Raw genomic sequence first — 12210 nt, 5'->3', positions numbered from 1 at the left:
TATGAAGGCCATAGAAGAACTGGGACATTTTTAGCTTCCTGGAATTGTGTTCAGATCCTTGCGACATGGAGCCGTGTATTATCATGGTGAAACACGAGGTGATGGCGGCGGATGAACGGCACAACAATGGGCCTCAGGATCTCGATAAAATGCAATTGTGTTCGTTGTCTGTAGCTTAATCCTGCCCCACCGCCACCAACGTCGACATCAGCAAACTGCTTTTACAAAAATCAACAGCCTTTTCAACTCTCTGTGAAGAAGAATCTCTGGAGAGACCTAAAAATAGCTGTGCAACAACTCTCCCCATCCAACCTGACTGAGCTTGAGAGGATCTGCAGAGAAGAATGGGAGAAACTCTCCAAATATAGGTGTGCCAAGCTTGTAGCGTTACACCCAAGAAGACTCATGGCTGTAATCGCTGCCAAAGGTGCTTCAACAAAGTACGGAGTAAAGGGTCTGAATACTAATGTAAATGTGGTATTTCAGTTTTTTTTATATATTTTTAAATTAACATTTCTAAAAACCTGTTTTCACGTTGTCATTATGGGGTATTTTCATGTCATTATGGGGTATTGTGTGTAGATTGATGATGAAAAAAAACAAACAATTTAATCCATTTTAGAATAAGGCTGTAATTTAACAAAATGAGGAAAAAGTCAATGGCGTCTGAATACTTTCCAAAGGCGCTGTATTCATATCTGTATTCCCAGATACAGTCATTAGATTAGGTCCTAATGAATTTATTTCAATTGACTGGTTTCCTTCTCTGAACTGCAACTCTGTAAAATCTTTTACAATGTTGTTTATATTTTTGTTCAGTATATTTAGCAAAAACATTTTATGATGTTGAACTTCTTTAGACCTGCTGGACCGACCAACGTCAATGTACCCACGTTTTTAAATTTTTCCAGGTCTCAAACAATATGGCCGCTCTGAGCCAATCAGCTTGCGTGAATGCTTTTTCCTGTCCAACAGCACCACCATGTGGCCAAACTGAACCTTACTTTACGGGTTAGCTAGACTCGTATCCCTGAGCCTGTGTGCCACATTTCATCACTCTGAGTCAAACACATCAAGAGATATATATAAACGTTCCAGGTGTAGCGCCATCGTGTGGTCGATCTGAAAATTGCGATTCTCGACGGTGTTTGGATACGAAATAATATCGGTGACTGATTTAATATGCATTTATTTGCATGTAAAAAATGTTGACACGCAATCTAAGTAGGGTCCGTCTAAACATTTCAGCGTTGGTAGACAAAGATGTCATATCTTCAAACTTTTTCTGTAACTTGTTTGGGAAGTGGTCAAAAGTGAAGTTTTATAAATATTTTTTGGGGAAGTGTTGTTGATGCGGGTTACTTAAACAGTTGTAACATTTGATCGTTACCAGATAATTCTGTTTTGAAAAGCAGAGAAGAAGAGGAAGATTCCATATTCTCAAACTTTTTTCGTCTAAGTTGATTTCAAAGTGGTCTAGATGAACTAAATGATACTTGTGAATGAAGTATAATTGGTGAGACACTCTTTAACTCGTTAGCTAGGTAGAAGTTTAAAAAGTTGTATTACTTATTATTAAATGTTACTATTTTTAGCAATCTGTTACATATAGTCAACGTTAGATGTATTAAAATAATTTGTCTCTTTACTTTTGATAGGCTACTATATCACCCATATGACTGTGATAGGCTGCTATATCACCCATATTACTGTGATAGGCTGCTATATCACCCATATTACTGTGATAGGCTACTATATCACCCATATGACTGTGATAGGCTGCTATATCACCCATATTACTCTGATAGGCTGCTATATCACCCATATTACTCTGATAGGCTGCTATACCACCCATATTACTGTGATAGGCTGCTAGACCTGAGCTAGTGCAAACCAGAGCTAGCTACACCCAGGACCAGAGCTAGTACAGATCAGAGCTTTAGTTGTTTGATCTTGGTCTTTAGTTGTGCGGGTCAGTAGTTGTGTGGGTCAGTAGTTGTGGTGGTCAGTAGTTGTGGTGGTCAGTAGTTGTGGGGGTCAGTAGTTGTGGGGGTCAGTAGTTGTGGGGGTCAGTAGTTGTGGGGGTCAGTAGTTGTGTGAGTCAGTAGTTGTGTGGGTCAGTAGTTGTGTGGGTCAGTAGCTGTGTGGTCAGTAGCTGTGTGGTTGTGGTCAGGAGTTGTGTGGTTGTGGTCAGTAGCTGTGGTCAGTGGTTGTGGTCAGTAGCTGTGGTCAGTGGGCTTGTGGTTCTGGTTCAGTAGTTTTGTTTTCAGTAATTGTGTGTTTGTGGTCAGTAGTTGTGTCCTTGTTTCTGGTTCAGGTCAGGTCTGTGTCCTTGTTTCTGGTTCAGGTCTGTGTCCTTGTTTCTGGTTCAGGTCTGTGTCCTTGTTTCTGGTTCAGGTCTGTGTCCTTGTTTCTGGTTCAGGTCTGTGTCCTTGTTTCTGGTTCAGGTCTGTGTCCTTGTTTCTGGTTCAGGTCTGTGTCCTTGTTTCTGGTTCAGGTCTGTGTCCTTGTTTCTGGTTCAGGTCTGTGTCCTTGTTTCTGGTTCAGGTCTGTGTCCTTGTTTCTGGTTCAGGTCTGTGTCCTTGTTTCTGGTTCAGGTCTGTGTCCTTGTTTCTGGTTCAGGTCTGTGTCCTTGTTTCTGGTTCAGGTCTGTGTCCTTGTTTCTGGTTCAGGTCTGTGTCCTTGTTTCTGGTTCAGGTCTGTGTCCTTGTTTCTGGTTCAGGTCTGTGTCCTTGTTTCTGGTTCAGGTCTGTGTCCTTGTTTCTGGTTCAGGTCTGTGTCCTTGTTTCTGGTTCAGGTCAGGTCTGTGTCCTTGTTTCTGGTTCAGGTCTGTGTCCTTGTTTCTGGTTCAGGTCTGTGTCCTTGTTTCTGGTTCAGGTCTGTGTCCTTTTTTCTGGTTCAGGTCTGTGTCCTTGTTTCTGGTTCAGGTCTGTGTCCTTGTTTCTGGTTCAGGTCTTTGTCCTTGTTTCTGGTTCAGGTCTTTGTCCTTGTTTCTGGTTCAGGTCTGTGTCCTTGTTTCTGGTTCAGGTCTGTGTCCTTGTTTCTGGTTCAGGTCTGTGTCCTTGTTTCTGGTTCAGGTCCGTGTCCTTGTTTCTGGTTCAGGTCCGTGTCCTTGTTTCTGGTTCAGGTCCGTGTCCTTGTTTCTGGTTCAGGTCCGTGTCCTTGTTTCTGGTTCAGGTCCGTGTCCTTGTTTCTGGTTCAGGTCCGTGTCCTTGTTTCTGGTTCAGGTCCGTGTCCTTGTTTCTGGTTCAGGTCCGTGTCCTTGTTTCTGGTTCAGGTCCGTGTCCTTGTTTCTGGTTCAGGTCCGTGTCCTTGTTTCTGGTTCAGGTCCGTGTCCTTGTTTCTGGTTCAGGTCCGTGTCCTTGTTTCTGGTTCAGGTCCGTGTCCTTGTTTCTGGTTCAGGTCCGTGTCCTTGTTTCTGGTTCAGGTCCGTGTCCTTGTTTCTGGTTCAGGTCTGTGTCCTTGTTTCTGGTTCAGGTCCGTGTCCTTGTTTCTGGTTCAGGTCTGTGTCCTTGTTTCTGGTTCAGGTCTGTGTCCTTGTTTCTGGTTCAGGTCTGTGTCCTTGTTTCTGGTTCAGGTCTGTGTCCTTGTTTCTGGTTCAGGTCTGTGTCCTTGTTTCTGGTTCAGGTCTGTGTCCTTGTTTCTGGTTCAGGTCTGTGTCCTTGTTTCTGGTTCAGGTCTGTGTCCTTGTTTCTGGTTCAGGTCTGTGTCCTTGTTTCTGGTTCAGGTCAGGTCTGTGTCCTTGTTTCTGGTTCAGGTCAGGTCTGTGTCCTTGTTTCTGGTTCAGGTCAGGTCTGTGTCCTTGTTTCTGGTTCAGGTCTCTGTCCTTGTTTCTGGTTCAGGTCTGTGTCCTTGTTTCTGGTTCAGGTCTGTGTCCTTGTTTCTGGTTCAGGTCTGTGTCCTTGTTTCTGGTTCAGGTCTGTGTCCTTGTTTCTGGTTCAGGTCTGTGTCCTTGTTTCTGGTCCAGGTCAGGTCTGTGTCCTTGTTTCTGGTTCAGGTCAGGTCTGTGTCCTTGTTTCTGGTTCAGGTCTCTGTCCTTGTTTCTGGTTCAGGTCTGTGTCCTTGTTTCTGGTTCAGGTCTGTGTCCTTGTTTCTGGTTCAGGTCTGTGTCCTTGTTTCTGGTTCAGGTCTTTGTCCTTGTTTCTGGTTCAGGTCTTTGTCCTTGTTTCTGGTTCAGGTCAGGTCTGTGTCCTTGTTTCTGGTTCAGGTCTTTGTCCTTGTTTCTGGTTCAGGTCTTTGTCCTTGTTTCTGGTTCAGGTCTGTGTCCTTGTTTCTGGTTCAGGTCTGTGTCCTTGTTTCTGGTTCAGGTCTGTGTCCTTGTTTCTGGTTCAGGTCTGTGTCCTTGTTTCTGGTTCAGGTCTGTGTTCTTGTTTCTGGTTCAGGTCTGTGTCCTTGTTTCTGGTTCAGGTCTGTGTCCTTGTTTCTGGTTCAGGTCTGTGTCCTTGTTTCTGGTTCAGGTCTGTGTCCTTGTTTCTAGTTCAGGTCAGGTCTGTGTCCTTGTTTCTGGTTCAGGTCTGTGTCCTTGTTTCTAGTTCAGGTCAGGTCTGTGTCCTTGTTTCTGGTTCAGGTCTGTGTCCTTGTTTCTGGTTCAGGTCTGTGTCCTTGTTTCTGGTTCAGGTCTGTGTCCTTGTTTCTAGTTCAGGTCAGGTCTGTGTCCTTGTTTCTGGTTCAGGTCTGTGTCCTTGTTTCTGGTTCAGGTCTGTGTCCTTGTTTCTGGTTCAGGTCTGTGTCCTTGTTTCTGGTTCAGGTCTGTGTCCTTGTTTCTGGTTCAGGTCTGTGTCCTTGTTTCTGGTTCAGGTCTGTGTCCTTGTTTCTGGTTCAGGTCTTTGTCCTTGTTTCTGGTTCAGGTCTTTGTCCTTGTTTCTGGTTCAGGTCTGTGTCCTTGTTTGTGGTTCAGGTCTTTGTCCTTGTTTCTGGTTCAGGTCTTTGTCCTTGTTTCTGGTTCAGGTCTTTGTCCTTGTTTCTGGTTCAGGTCAGGTCTGTGTCCTTGTTTCTGGTTCAGGTCAGGTCTGTGTCCTTGTTTCTGGTTCAGGTCAGGTCTGTGTCCTTGTTTCTGGTTCAGGTCTGTTTCCTTGTTTCTGGTTCAGGTCTCTGTCCTTGTTTCTGGTTCAGGTCTGTGTCCTTGTTTCTGGTTCAGGTCTGTGTCCTTGTTTCTGGTTCAGGTCTGTGTCCTTGTTTCTGGTTCAGGTCTGTGTCCTTGTTTCTGGTTCAGGTCTTTGTCCTTGTTTCTGGTTCAGGTCAGGTCTGTGTCCTTGTTTCTGGTTCAGGTCTTTGTCCTTGTTTCTGGTTCAGGTCTGTGTCCTTGTTTCTGGTTCAGGTCTTTGTCCTTGTTTCTGGTTCAGGTTGGTGTCCTTGTTTCTGGTTCAGGTCTGTGTCCTTGTTTCTAGTTCAGGTCAGGTCTGTGTCCTTGTTTCTGGTTCAGGTCTGTGTCCTTGTTTCTGGTTCAGGTCTGTGTCCTTGTTTCTGGTTCAGGTCTGTGTCCTTGTTTCTGGTTCAGGTCTGTGTCCTTGTTTCTGGTTCAGGTCTGTGTCCTTGTTTCTGGTTCAGGTCTGTGTCCTTGTTTCTGGTTCAGGTCTTTGTCCTTGTTTCTGGTTCAGGTCTTTGTCCTTGTTTCTGGTTCAGGTCTTTGTCCTTGTTTCTGGTTCAGGTCTGTGTCCTTGTTTCTGGTTCAGGTCTGTGTCCTTGTTTCTGGTTCAGGTCAGGTCTGTGTCCTTGTTTCTGGTTCAGGTCAGGTCTGTGTCCTTGTTTCTGGTTCAGGTCTGTGTCCTTGTTTCTGGTTCAGGTCTCTGTCCTTGTTTCTGGTTCAGGTCTGTGTCCTTGTTTCTGGTTCAGGTCTGTGTCCTTGTTTCTGGTTCAGGTCTGTGTCCTTGTTTCTGGTTCAGGTCTTTGTCCTTGTTTCTGGTTCAGGTCAGGTCTGTGTCCTTGTTTCTGGTTCAGGTCTTTGTCCTTGTTTCTGGTTCAGGTCTGTGTCCTTGTTTCTGGTTCAGGTCTTTGTCCTTGTTTCTGGTTCAGGTTGGTGTCCTTGTTTCTGGTTCAGGTCTGTGTCCTTGTTTCTAGTTCAGGTCAGGTCTGTGTCCTTGTTTCTGGTTCAGGTCTGTGTCCTTGTTTCTGGTTCAGGTCTGTGTCCTTGTTTCTGGTTCAGGTCTGTGTCCTTGTTTCTGGTTCAGGTCTGTGTCCTTGTTTCTGGTTCAGGTCTGTGTCCTTGTTTCTGGTTCAGGTCTTTGTCCTTGTTTCTGGTTCAGGTCTGTGTCCTTGTTTCTGGTTCAGGTCTTTGTCCTTGTTTCTGGTTCAGGTCTTTGTCCTTGTTTCTGGTTCAGGTCAGGTCTGTGTCCTTGTTTCTGGTTCAGGTCAGGTCTGTGTCCTTGTTTCTGGTTCAGGTCTGTGTCCTTGTTTCTGGTTCAGGTCTTTGTCCTTGTTTCTGGTTCAGGTTGGTGTCCTTGTTTCTGGTTCAGGTCTGTGTCCTTGTTTCTAGTTCAGGTCAGGTCTGTGTCCTTGTTTCTGGTTCAGGTCTGTGTCCTTGTTTCTGGTTCAGGTCTGTGTCCTTGTTTCTGGTTCAGGTCTGTGTCCTTGTTTCTGGTTCAGGTCTGTGTCCTTGTTTCTGGTTCAGGTCTGTGTCCTTGTTTCTGGTTCAGGTCTGTGTCCTTGTTTCTGGTTCAGGTCTTTGTCCTTGTTTCTGGTTCAGGTCTGTGTCCTTGTTTCTGGTTCAGGTCTTTGTCCTTGTTTCTGGTTCAGGTCTTTGTCCTTGTTTCTGGTTCAGGTCAGGTCTGTGTCCTTGTTTCTGGTTCAGGTCAGGTCTGTGTCCTTGTTTCTGGTTCAGGTCTGTGTCCTTGTTTCTGGTTCAGGTCAGGTCTGTGTCCTTGTTTCTGGTTCAGGTCAGGTCTGTGTCCTTGTTTCTGGTTCAGGTCTGTGTCCTTGTTTCTGGTTCAGGTCTGTGTCCTTGTTTCTGGTTCAGGTCTTTGTCCTTGTTTCTGGTTCAGGTCTGTGTCCTTGTTTCTGGTTCAGGTCTGTGTCCTTGTTTCTGGTTCAGGTCTTTGTCCTTGTTTCTGGTTCAGGTCTTTGTCCTTGTTTCTGGTTCAGGTCAGGTCTGTGTCCTTGTTTCTGGTTCAGGTCTTTGTCCTTGTTTCTGGTTCAGGTCTGTGTCCTTGTTTCTGGTTCAGGTCTGTGTCCTTGTTTCTGGTTCAGGTCTGTGTCCTTGTTTCTGGTTCAGGTCTGTGTTCTTGTTTCTGGTTCAGGTCTGTGTCCTTGTTTCTGGTTCAGGTCTGTGTCCTTGTTTCTGGTTCAGGTCTGTGTCCTTGTTTCTGGTTCAGGTCTGTGTCCTTGTTTCTGGTTCAGGTCTGTGTCCTTGTTTCTAGTTCAGGTCAGGTCTGTGTCCTTGTTTCTAGTTCAGGTCAGGTCTGTGTCCTTGTTTCTGGTTCAGGTCTGTGTCCTTGTTTCTGGTTCAGGTCTGTGTCCTTGTTTCTGGTTCAGGTCTGTGTCCTTGTTTCTGGTTCAGGTCTGTGTCCTTGTTTCTGGTTCAGGTCTGTGTCCATGTTTCTGGTTCAGGTCTGTGTCCTTGTTTCTGGTTCAGGTCTTTGTCCTTGTTTCTGGTTCAGGTCTTTGTCCTTGTTTCTGGTTCAGGTCAGGTCTGTGTCCTTGTTTCTGGTTCAGGTCCGTGTCCTTGTTTCTGGTTCAGGTCCGTGTCCTTGTTTCTTGTTCAGGTCCGTGTCCTTGTTTCTGGTTCAGGTCCTTGTTTCTGGTTCAGGTCCGTGTCCTTGTTTCTGGTTCAGGTCTTTGTCCTTGTTTCTGGTTCAGGTCTGTGTCCTTGTTTCTGGTTCAGGTCTGTGTCCTTGTTTCTGGTTCAGGTCAGGTCTGTGTCCTTGTTTCTGGTTCAGGTCTTTGTCCTTGTTTCTGGTTCAGGTCTGTGTCCTTGTTTCTGGTTCAGGTCTTTGTCCTTGTTTCTGGTTCAGGTCAGGTCTGTGTCCTTGTTTCTGGTTCAGGTCTGTGTCCTTGTTTCTGGTTCAGGTCTTTGTCCTTGTTTCTGGTTCAGGTCTGTGTCCTTGTTTCTGGTTCAGGTCTTTGTCCTTGTTTCTGGTTCAGGTCTGTGTCCTTGTTTCTGGTTCAGGTCTGTGTCCTTGTTTCTGGTTCAGGTCTGTGTCCTTGTTTCTGGTTCAGGTCTTTGTCCTTGTTTCTGGTTCAGGTCTTTGTCCTTGTTTCTGGTTCAGGTCTGTGTCCATGTTTCTGGTTCAGGTCAGGTCTGTGTCCTTGTTTCTGGTTCAGGTCTGTGTCCTTGTTTCTGGTTCAGGTCAGGTCTGTGTCCTTGTTTCTGGTTCAGGTCTGTGTCCTTGTTTCTGGTTCAGGTCTCTGTCCTTGTTTCTGGTTCAGGTCTGTGTCCTTGTTTCTGGTTCAGGTCTGTGTCCTTGTTTCTGGTTCAGGTCTGTGTCCTTGTTTCTGGTTCAGGTCTTTGTCCTTGTTTCTGGTTCAGGTCTTTGTCCTTGTTTCTGGTTCAGGTCTTTGTCCTTGTTTCTGGTTCAGGTCTTTGTCCTTGTTTCTGGTTCAGGTCTTTGTCCTTGTTTCTGGTTCAGGTCAGGTCTGTGACCTTGTTTCTGGTTCACGTCTGTGTCCTTGTTTCTGGTTCAGGTCTGTGTCCTTGTTTCTGGTTCAGGTCTGTGTCCTTGTTTCTGGTTCAGGTCTGTGTCCTTGTTTCTGGTTCAGGTCTGTGTCCTTGTTTCTGGTTCAGGTCTGTGTCCTTGTTTCTGGTTCAGGTCTGTGTCCTTGTTTCTGGTTCAGGTCTGTGTCCTTGTTTCTGGTTCAGGTCTGTGTCCTTGTTTCTGGTTCAGGTCTGTGTCCTTGTTTCTGGTTCAGGTCTGTGTCCTTGTTTCTGGTTCAGGTCTGTGTCCTTGTTTCTGTTTCAGGTCTGTGTCCTTGTTTCTGGTTCAGGTCTGGGTCCTTGTTTCTGGTTCAGGTCTGGGTCCTTGTTTCTGGTTCAGGTCTGGGTCCTTGTTTCTGGTTCAGGTCTGGGTCCTTGTTTCTGGTTCAGGTCTGGGTCCTTGTTTCTGGTTCAGGTCTTTGTCCTTGTTTCTGGTTCAGGTCAGGTCTTTGTCCTTGTTTCTGGTTCAGGTCTTTGTCCTTGTTTCTGGTTCAGGTCTTTGTCCTTGTTTCTGGTTCAGGTCTGTGTCCTTGTTTCTGGTTCAGGTCTTTGTCCTTGTTTCTGGTTCAGGTCTTTGTCCTTGTTTCTGGTTCAGGTCTTTGTCCTTGTTTCTGGTTCAGGTCTTTGTCCTTGTTTCTGGTTCAGGTCTGCGTCCTTGTTTCTGGTTCAGGTCTGCGTCCTTGTTTCTGGTTCAGGTCTGCGTCCTTGTTTCTGGTTCAGGTCTGCGTCCTTGTTTCTGGTTCAGGTCTGCGTCCTTGTTTCTGGTTCAGGTCTGCGTCCTTGTTTCTGGTTCAGGTCTGCGTCCTTGTTTCTGGTTCAGGTCTGCGTCCTTGTTTCTGGTTCAGGTCTGCGTCCTTGTTTCTGGTTCAGGTCTGCGTCCTTGTTTCTGGTTCAGGTCTGCGTCCTTGTTTCTGGTTCAGGTCTGCGTCCTTGTTTCTGGTTCAGGTCTGCGTCCTTGTTTCTGGTTCAGGTCTTTGTCCTTGTTTCTGGTTCAGGTCTGTGTCCTTGTTTCTGGTTCAGGTCTGTGTCCTTGTTTCTGGTTCAGGTTCAGGTCTGTGTCCTTGTTTATGTTTCCTGGTTCAGGTCTGTTTCCTTGTTTCTGGTTCAGGTCTTTGTCCTTGTTTCTGGTTCAGGTCTTTGTCCTTGTTTCTGGTTCAGGTCTGTGTCCTTGTTTCTGGTTCAGGTCTGTGTCCTTGTTTCTGGTTCAGGTTCAGGTCTGTGTCCTTGTTTCTGGTTCCTGGTTCAGGTCTGTGTCCTTGTTTCTGGTTCAGGTCTGTGTCCTTGTTTCTGGTTCAGGTCTGTGTCCTTGTTTCTGGTTCAGGTCTGTGTCCTTGTTTCTGGTTCAGGTCTGTGTCCTTGTTTCTGGTTCAGGTCTGTGTCCTTGTTTCTGGTTCAGGTCTGTGTCCTTGTTTCTGGTTCAGGTCTGTGTCCTTGTTTCTGGTTCAGGTTCAGGTCTGTGTCCTTGTTTCTGGTTCCTGGTTCAGGTCTGTGTCCTTGTTTCTGGTTCAGGTCTGTGTCCTTGTTTCTGGTTCAGGTCTGTGTCCTTGTTTCTGGTTCAGGTCTGTGTCCTTGTTTCTGGTTCAGGTCTTTGTCCTTGTTTCTGGTTCAGGTCTGTGTCCTTGTTTCTGGTTCAGGTCAGGTCTGTGTCCTTGTTTCTGGTTCAGGTCAGGTCTGTGTCCTTGTTTCTGGTTCAGGTCTTTGTCCTTGTTTCTGGTTCAGGTCTGTGTCCTTGTTTCTGGTTCAGGTCTGTGTCCTTGTTTCTGGTTCAGGTCTGTGTCCTTGTTTCTGGTTCGGGTCTGTGTCCTTGTTTCTGGTTCAGGTTCAGGTCTGTGTCCTTGTTTCTGGTTCCTGGTTCAGGTCTGTGTCCTTGTTTCTGGTTCAGGTCTGTGTCCTTGTTTCTGGTTCAGGTCTTTGTCCTTGTTTCTGGTTCAGGTCTTTGTCCTTGTTTCTGGTTCAGGTCTTTGTCCTTGTTTCTGGTTCAGGTCTTTGTCCTTGTTTCTGGTTCAGGTCTTTGTCCTTGTTTCTGGTTCAGGTCTGTGTCCTTGTTTCTGGTTCAGGTCTGTGTCCTTGTTTCTGGTTCAGGTCAGGTCTGTGTCCTTGTTTCTGGTTCAGGTCAGGTCTGTGTCCTTGTTTCTGGTTCAGGTCTTTTTCCTTGTTTCTGGTTCAGGTCTTTTTCCTTGTTTCTGGTTCAGGTCTTTTTCCTTGTTTCTGGTTCAGGTCTTTGTCCTTGTTTCTGGTTCCTGGTTCAGGTCTGTGTCCTTGTTTCTGGTTCAGGTCTTTGTCCTTGTTTCTGGTTCAGGTCTTTGTCCTTGTTTCTGGTTCAGGTCTTTGTCCTTGTTTCTGGTTCAGGTCTTTGTCCTTGTTTCTGGTTCAGGTCTTTGTCCTTGTTTCTGGTTCAGGTCTTTGTCCTTGTTTCTGGTTCAGGTCTGTGTCCTTGTTTCTGGTTCAGGTCTGTGTCCTTGTTTCTGGTTCAGGTCAGGTCTGTGTCCTTGTTTCTGGTTCAGGTCTTTTTCCTTGTTTCTGGTTCAGGTCTTTTTCCTTGTTTCTGGTTCAGGTCTGTGTCCTTGTTTCTGGTTCAGGTCTGTGTCCTTGTTTCTGGTTCAGGTCTGTGTCCTTGTTTCTGGTTCAGGTCAGGTCTGTGTCCTTGTTTCTGGTTCAAGTCTTTTTCCTTGTTTCTGGTTCAGGTCTTTTTCCTTGTTTCTGGTTCAGGTCTTTTTCCTTGTTTCTGGTTCAGGTCTGTGTCCTTGTTTCTGGTTCAGGTCAGGTCTGTGTCCTTGTTTCTGGTTCAGGTCAGGTCTGTGTCCTTGTTTCTGGTTCAGGTCAGGTCTGTGTCCTTGTTTCTGGTTCAGGTCAGGTCTGTGTCCTTGTTTCTGGTTCAGGTCCGTGTCCTTGTTTCTGGTTCAGGTCCGTGTCCTTGTTTCTGGTTCAGGTCCGTGTCCTTGTTTCTGATTCAGGTCCGTGTCCTTGTTTCTGGTTCAGGTCCGTGTCCTTGTTTCTGGTTCAGGTCCGTGTCCTTGTTTCTGGTTCAGGTCCGTGTCCTTGTTTCTGGTTCAGGTCCGTGTCCTTGTTTCTGGTTCAGGTCCGTGTCCTTGTTTCTGGTTCAGGTCCGTGTCCTTGTTTCTGGTTCAGGTCCGTGTCCTTGTTTCTGGTTCAGGTCAGGTCTGTGTCCTTGTTTCTGGTTCAGGTCAGGTCTGTGTCCTTGTTTCTGGTTCAGGTCTTTTTCCTTGTTTCTGGTTCAGGTCTTTTTCCTTGTTTCTGGTTCAGGTCTGTGTCCTTGTTTCTGGTTCAGGTCAGGTCTGTGTCCTTGTTTCTGGTTCAGGTCAGGTCTGTGTCCTTGTTTCTGGTTCAGGTCCGTGTCCTTGTTTCTGGTTCAGGTCCGTGTCCTTGTTTCTGGTTCAGGTCCGTGTCCTTGTTTCTGGTTCAGGTCCGTGTCCTTGTTTCTGGTTCAGGTCCGTGTCCTTGTTTCTGGTTCAGGTCCGTGTCCTTGTTTCTGGTTCAGGTCTGTGTCCTTGTTTCTGGTTCAGGTCAGGTCTGTGTCCTTGTTTCTGGTTCAGGTCTTTGTCCTTGTTTCTGGTTCAGGTCTT

At 46.3% G+C, this 12210-nt stretch overlaps 1 protein-coding gene across 1 annotated transcript in view; it reads left to right on the top strand.

Annotated features, from left to right (window-relative positions):
- The window catches only part of LOC129817899 (intersectin-2-like), a 104415-nt gene that overhangs the window by 24146 nt on the left and 68059 nt on the right, over positions 1–12210 (top strand). The gene's annotated exons all lie outside the window — the stretch shown is intronic.

This window comes from Salvelinus fontinalis, chromosome 20 (assembly GCF_029448725.1).
Source record: "Salvelinus fontinalis isolate EN_2023a chromosome 20, ASM2944872v1, whole genome shotgun sequence".
NCBI classification, from domain to species: domain Eukaryota; kingdom Metazoa; phylum Chordata; class Actinopteri; order Salmoniformes; family Salmonidae; genus Salvelinus; species Salvelinus fontinalis.
Note: the sequence above shows the minus strand (reverse complement) of the source record. Positions and strands in the feature narration are given on the sequence as shown.